Source organism: Maylandia zebra, linkage group LG10, assembly GCF_041146795.1.
Source record: "Maylandia zebra isolate NMK-2024a linkage group LG10, Mzebra_GT3a, whole genome shotgun sequence".
Taxonomy (NCBI): domain Eukaryota; kingdom Metazoa; phylum Chordata; class Actinopteri; order Cichliformes; family Cichlidae; genus Maylandia; species Maylandia zebra.
The window spans coordinates 6,354,760-6,361,429 of NC_135176.1; the positions used below are offsets into that span (position 1 = coordinate 6,354,760).

At 43.0% G+C, this 6,670-nt stretch overlaps 1 long non-coding RNA gene across 1 annotated transcript; it reads right to left on the reverse strand.

The window, feature by feature from the left end:
• Positions 1 to 2,692: 2,692 nt before the first annotated feature.
• LOC143420666 (uncharacterized) lies at positions 2,693 to 3,548 on the reverse strand. Its single transcript, XR_013100392.1, has 2 exons — positions 3,320 to 3,548; positions 2,693 to 3,233 (listed from the first exon to the last, which is right to left on the reverse strand). It is a non-coding gene; the product is annotated as an uncharacterized LOC143420666 (long non-coding RNA).
• Between the last annotated feature and the right edge of the window lie 3,122 nt (positions 3,549 to 6,670).

The window sequence follows — 6,670 nt, forward strand, 5'->3', positions numbered from 1 at the left end:
ACCTGAGAGTGGAATAATGGTTAAGTCTGTGACAGCTGAACATATTTAAGGCTGCCAGTTGTCATTAGAGGGTGGATTTTTGTGCTGTGAAGAAGTTTGACAAGTTAATTGTAGTAAGGAGAGCTGTATAGGAAATAAATGCTTTGTTCCACTACACTTGCCTTGGTCCATCTCACTGTATTTCCAGCCGCTAAGGGCTGCCCTGTTACAAGTGGTGTCAGGAGTGTGTCACTCGTGCCACAGTGAGAAGATGATGACAAGAGGTGGAAGAAAGCCAGGCCAAGAGGAGCAGCCTGATGAAGGAGTTGGAGCTTCATCTGAGCTAGAGGCCATGGCAGCAACAAGCCCTGAGGACAAATTGGAGGAGTTGACAGGGTTGGTGAAATCTCTTATGCGGTCTCAAGCTTGAGAGACTTCCAACTGCCCTCCAAGGTGCTCAGGAACTTTTACTCCTGCACCATAGAGAGCATCCTGACGGGAAACATCTTAACCTGGTTCGGGAACAGCACCATGCAGGACAGACGAGCTCTACAGAGGGTTGTGCGGTCAGCTGAGCGCACCATCCGCTCCGAGCTCCCTGACCTGCACTCAATCTACAGCAGGCGGTGCTGGACCAAGGCCAGGAAGATCGTGAAGGACCTCAGCCATCCCAACAACAGACTGTTCTCTCTGTTGAGGTCAGGAAAGCGATTCCGTTCCCTGAAGACCAACACAGAGAGACTGAGGAGGAGCTTCTTCCCGCAGGAGATACGGTCTCTCAATCACACCACCACACAGTACTGACCCATACATACAGTTCTTACACACACTGGACATTCTGGACATTGTTTCACTTCATTACTTAAATCACGCTGCTGTTATTGTGTATATGCTGCTGTTATTGTGTATATATTTATTTATATTTCTTCATACATTCTTATATAGTTCTATATTGTGTATTTTGTTGTACAGTTATTTTATTTTCAACTTTAATTTATATATTTTATCTTATTCTCCCAGTTAAATTTACCCTTCATTCTAATTTGTGTTGTACAGTTATTTCATTTTTAACCTTAATTTATATTTTATTCCTTCCTAGTTAAATTTACCCTTTTTAATTTTTCATATTTATTTCTTATCTTATTCATAGCCTTTTCCTTTTTTGTTTTCTTTAGGTCACGAGCAGTTGTCCAAGCATTTCACTACATATCGTACTGTGTATGACTGTGTACGTGACAAATAAAATTTGAATTTGAATTTGAAGCAGCCAGAGACCAAAAGTGGGAGAAGGATTTGTCACGTCAGGAGCAAAGGTGGAAAGGTATGCAGCATCAATTTCAGCAAATCCAGCAACAAGTTAACGCTGTAATATAAGCCTGATCCACCAGAGGCGCCAGCGCTCCCTACAACATCTGAAGATCAAGAACTTGGATTCAATGGTGAAGACATTCCAGTGGCCAGTGGGTCCAGGTCTTTAATTGAACCAAAACTTTTTCCTCTGTCACCAGAAGATGACATTGAACATTTTCTGACTACGTTTGAAAGAATGGCAAACGTGTGTCGATGGTCCAGAGATGAGTGGGCTATTCGTCGAACCAGGTAAATTGACAGGTAAATCCCGCACAGCCTACATTCTTATGGATTTAACAGACTCTGAGAATTATGATAAGGTGAAAGAGGCAATTCTGGCAAAATATGAGATCACTGCTGACACCTACAGACGCCGCTTCAGATCTCTGAAAGTTGAACCAGGTGAGACGCCACGTGAACTTTATGTAAGATTGAAAGACCTGTTTTCAAGATGGATTAAACCTGAAAAATCAACTGTAGAAGAAATATCTGAGCAGATAATTCTGGAGCAGCTTTTGAGAATGGTAAACTCAGAGCTGGAGATCTGGATACATGAGCATGACCCGAAGACGGCAAAAGAAGCAGCTAGCCTCTCAGAGGTTTTCACTTCAGCCAGAAAAGGAAGCAAGAGCACCTACTTCAGCTGGGAGACCCACTACGCCCAACCAAGTAAGTCCATTGGGGGTGAACAGTAGTGATGGGCAGATGAAGCTTCATGAAGCACTGAAGCTTTTCATCCAATTGGTTCATCCCAGCGCAAAGCTTCTTGAAGCTTCATTTGCTCTAGTAGGACACCTACTGGACGTAAAAATATTAGTGGGCAAGAATTTGAAGTGTGGCCTTTTGCACACAGCCTGTAAATGTCAACAACAAAAGGAGTGTGTAAAACATGTATATTGTAGTGATGCAGTATACTGTGTATATTTATACTGGCAGTATGGAAAATGATTATTTGGAAATGCTTAAAATGGAAATGATCATTTACTGTGAGGTGTGGTTAGGGTGTGGACAGTAGTTGTGCTTTTGTAACGTTGAGGTATGGACAGCTACATACTGCCTGTTCACATTTTATTCTGTAAAAACTAAATTTTCACTGCTTTTATGACCTTTTTAGTGGGGAGAACATAGCTAGGATTTAATGATTTAACAAATCTTTTGAATCCTTTGTCCTCCACAATGCTAAATGGCTGGGAGTCCTCAATCACCATGCTAACCAGGTCTTCATCTATTTGAGATTGTCTTTATTGTCTTTCCTCAGGAGAACAAAGCACAAATATAAATATCACACGCGTAACTTATAACAGTTTGTTGGGGGAAAACTCTGTAAAAAACCCAGGAGAAATAAAGACACAATGAGACAAAGTTACTTTCTTTATCAAACGTGTACACGGGTGAGCTGCTAAGAACAACTCACACCATGCACAGTGGCTTGGTAATTTTTATAGGCACAGAGCACAGAGACAGTGAGAACAGGATAACAAATAATAAACAGATAAAATAAAACAACTCCATATATGGTGCTAGTCTCGTCAGCAGAGAGCTAGGGAAGATAAAACAATCTAAAACAATATGTCCCAGAAACAAGACGTGTTTGCTGGGAAAGTCTAAAAAGATAATTCTAAACTAATCTAACCATAGGCAGAGGGCAGACAAAAGGCATCTTTGTACATTTAAAAGAAGGTAAAGAAACATAGAATCATTTTTCCTGTAACACAGTTGTATAATATTGTTATATCATTTAGTAACATTACAGCATGCTATATTATCATTGCATTTGATGGCTCACCTGGTCTTGCTCCACAATCGGTGTTCCCCTTATTCTCATGCAAAGCTCTGTAGTGCCTAAGCATGGATGGGGTGTTGTTGTTATATCCCAGCTCCCTGGCACATAGCAAACACTTCACCTTGTACAAAAGTAAAGACAGCTTAGCATAAATTGTATTGCACCATCAGTATTATGAAAATGCATCTTCTGTAGAAATTTACATACCTTGTTGGGAGGAATAAGATCAATGTTCCTGTCACGGCTGGCGGAGTGAGCCGTGTGGTGTGGAGGAAAGGGAGGACCCAAAATGCAGCAGTGACTGATGATAGGAGTGATGTTTATTTACAAAGTGAAAATGGCAGAAACAGGCAGTGAGGCATGACAAAACGACTGAAGAAACCTAAACTGAGAGAACTAAATGACAAACCAGAGACCATACAAAAGGGGTGCGGGGCAGAGACAGGAACACCATAGAACGCAGACGAGCCGACAATGAACACAGACCGACACCCACTAAATATACACACACAAGGTAATCAGGTAATCACACACAGGAGGGAAGAACAGCTGAACCTAATACACATGAGGACCGGAGGACACAAGCTGAACACAATGACAACAGACACAGACCTTCAAAATAGAATAGGAAATCCAGAACATGAGCCTTCAAAGTAAAGCAGGAACACACAGACTGATTTACAACACAACACGGGGACATGAACAGAGCACCAAGGACAGACACAGGTAGGGCTGAATACACACACCAAACTACAGGTTCAACCCTAAACCAATACAAAATCAGAATAAACACAAAGCACAAAAATGAACTTCAAGGAAACACAAAACGCTGGGCCAAAATGACCCAGGACCATGACAGTTCCCACACAGGGGAGGACATCCTCTTCTTCTTAGCTGGCTCCATTCTCTCCTGACTTTCTCTCCTCACTCTCATAAACCTCCAAACTGTCTCCAAACTCTCACTAACCGCAACTCTCAATCAAACACCCACATTTTTGAATGAAGTCTGAGGGGTTTATATCGCTGTCATAGCTCGTGGCAAAGTTCGAACCACTTCATGAACCAGTCACGTGGTACAGCCGGGAAGCGAGGCTTCGGACGTCATCATTTTCAGCTCCTCCCATAAATGAAGCAAGCCTCGATACGCGCATCGCGGAAACGCTCCCTCAATTACTCGACACAAGCTTCGAAGCCTCTATACAGAATGTCACATCACTAGTGAACATGGTTCTGGTCAAGTTCAGGCTAGAAATCTTTCTAGTTCTAGGCAGCTCCCTTCTCATAGACCTCACAATGTGAAGAAATCCTTTAAGTCTTCAGTTCAGGATATTAAATGTTATCACTGTCATAACTTTGGCCATACACAACAATTTTGCCCTGCCCCTTAAGTCAAAACCATCTCATTTGTGTGCAGTTCCAAGACCAGCCACAGAGCCGGTAGGAAAGAAAGCTTGTACTGTCCCTGTTTTAATTGGTGGGCGTAAAGAGGAAGCTTTGCTTGACTCTGGGTGCTTCCAAACTCTTGTACATTCTAGCATAATTTCAGGAGAAAAGCTAAGTGGGGTTGGAGCTACAATAAGTTGTGTGCATGGAGACGAACACAGGTACCCCACTGCTGAGGTTTACCTGACAGTGGGAGGTCAAACCTACTTGTTAGTGGTAGCTGTGGTTCCCAGTTTGCCATATTCAGTGATACTTGGTAATGACATCCCCACTCTTTTTGATCTAATACATCAGTCAGATTATGACCCTCAAGTGAGTGCTGAGAAAGACATTCAAGGCTTAGGTGATGAATCTGGAAGCTCACTTCCTCTAGATACGACAGCTGAACCATTTACACCCTGTCATGTAGTCACAAGAGCACAAAGTGCAAAGGAAATGATGCAAGAACTACCTTTTTTTTTTTTGAGGAGTCTCTTGAAACAGAGCCAGGGAAGATTAGGAAGTCTAGGGCTCAGAAAAGAAGAGAAAAGTTCAAAGGCTCAGGGAGATAAAGGTACAGCATTGTTTCCTAAGCCAAACAACCAACTTGAGTTTGATGTTCCCTCAGATTTAGGTGCAATCCAAAGAAGCGACCCTACGCTAAAACCCTGGTTTGAGAAGGTAACAGAGGTAGAGGGGGCTAGTCAAGGTCAGGTAAGCTGTCTTGCAGACACAGTTTACTTGATTAAAGGAGGCATCTTGTACCAGAGAAAGGGGAAGTGCGAAGCTGTGGCACTCCCACAACAGTTCAGGAACAAAGTTATGGATTTGGGTCATTCAATTCCATGGGCAGGTCATATGGCTTTTCACAAAACACTGAATAGGATCAGCAGCCGTTTTGTTTGGCCAGAGATGTATGTCCAGGTTTCTGAGTTTTGCCGTTCCTGTGAAAAATGTCAGTTGACCTCAGGCAAAGGAGTAGCACGAGCCCAGTTGCAACCACTGCCAATTATTGAAACACCATTTGAGAGGCTAGGCATGGATATTGTGGGCCCTTTAGAGAGGCGCTCCACAAGTCATCGCTACATATTAGTCATATGTGACTATGCAACACGGTTTCCTGAGGCCTTCCCACTCAGATCAATTAAAGCTTGTCACATTGCTAATTGTCTTCTGCAGCTTTTCTCTAGGGTAGGCATACCAAGAGAAATTCTGACGGATTGTGGAACGAACTTTCTATCCAAGTTGTTGCAGCAGGATTATAAGTTGTTAGGGATAAAGGGACTTAAGACCACGCCTTATCACCCCCAAACGGACGGGCTAGTGGAGAGATACAACCAGACTCTCAAAAGTATGCTGCGCAAGTTTGTCTCTGACACAGGTGCTGACTGGGATCAATGGCTGCCATACCTTCTGTTTGCCTACCGGGAGGTCCTGCAGGTTTCCACTGGCTTCTCGCCTTTTGAACTTTTATACGGTCGCCAAGTGAGAGGCCCCCTGGATCTGCTTAAGGACTGCTGGGAGGAATCCAAAGCAGAGGGCGAAAACATCGCAGCCTACGTCATCACCATGAGAAAGAGGTTGGAGAAAATGGCATCATTGATGCAAGACAACATGAAAGCTGCACAAAAACATCAAACGACATGGTATGATCAGAAGGCCAGGGATAGGGTCTTCCTTCCAGGTCAGAAAGTACTGTTATTGCTTCCCACCAGTGATAACAAGCTGCTGACAAAATGGCATGGACCATACGAGATCGTCAGACAAGTGAGTAAAGTCACTTATGAACTGAATATGCCAGAAAGAGTTAAAAAATATCAGACATTTCACGTGAACTTGTTGAAGGAATTCCATAGCCGACAAGAGCCGGTCTATCAGTTACTGGTGCGTTCAGTTAAGAATGAGGAGGTGACTGAGAAGTTCTTTCCAACTAACATTCAAGTTTGTGCTTCAGTTGACCTTTCTCATTTGTCTCCTACTGAGCTGACACGGCTGACATAAAACCACTCATGGGAGTTTCCGGTAATGGCGGCAAAGTGAGGAGACCCGTGCTTCGCGTGCTCAGTTGTTTTTTTTCTTCTTTAAATACTCTCTGTAAATCCAAATAGAACTTATGTTTAATATAGCTAGCTTGGG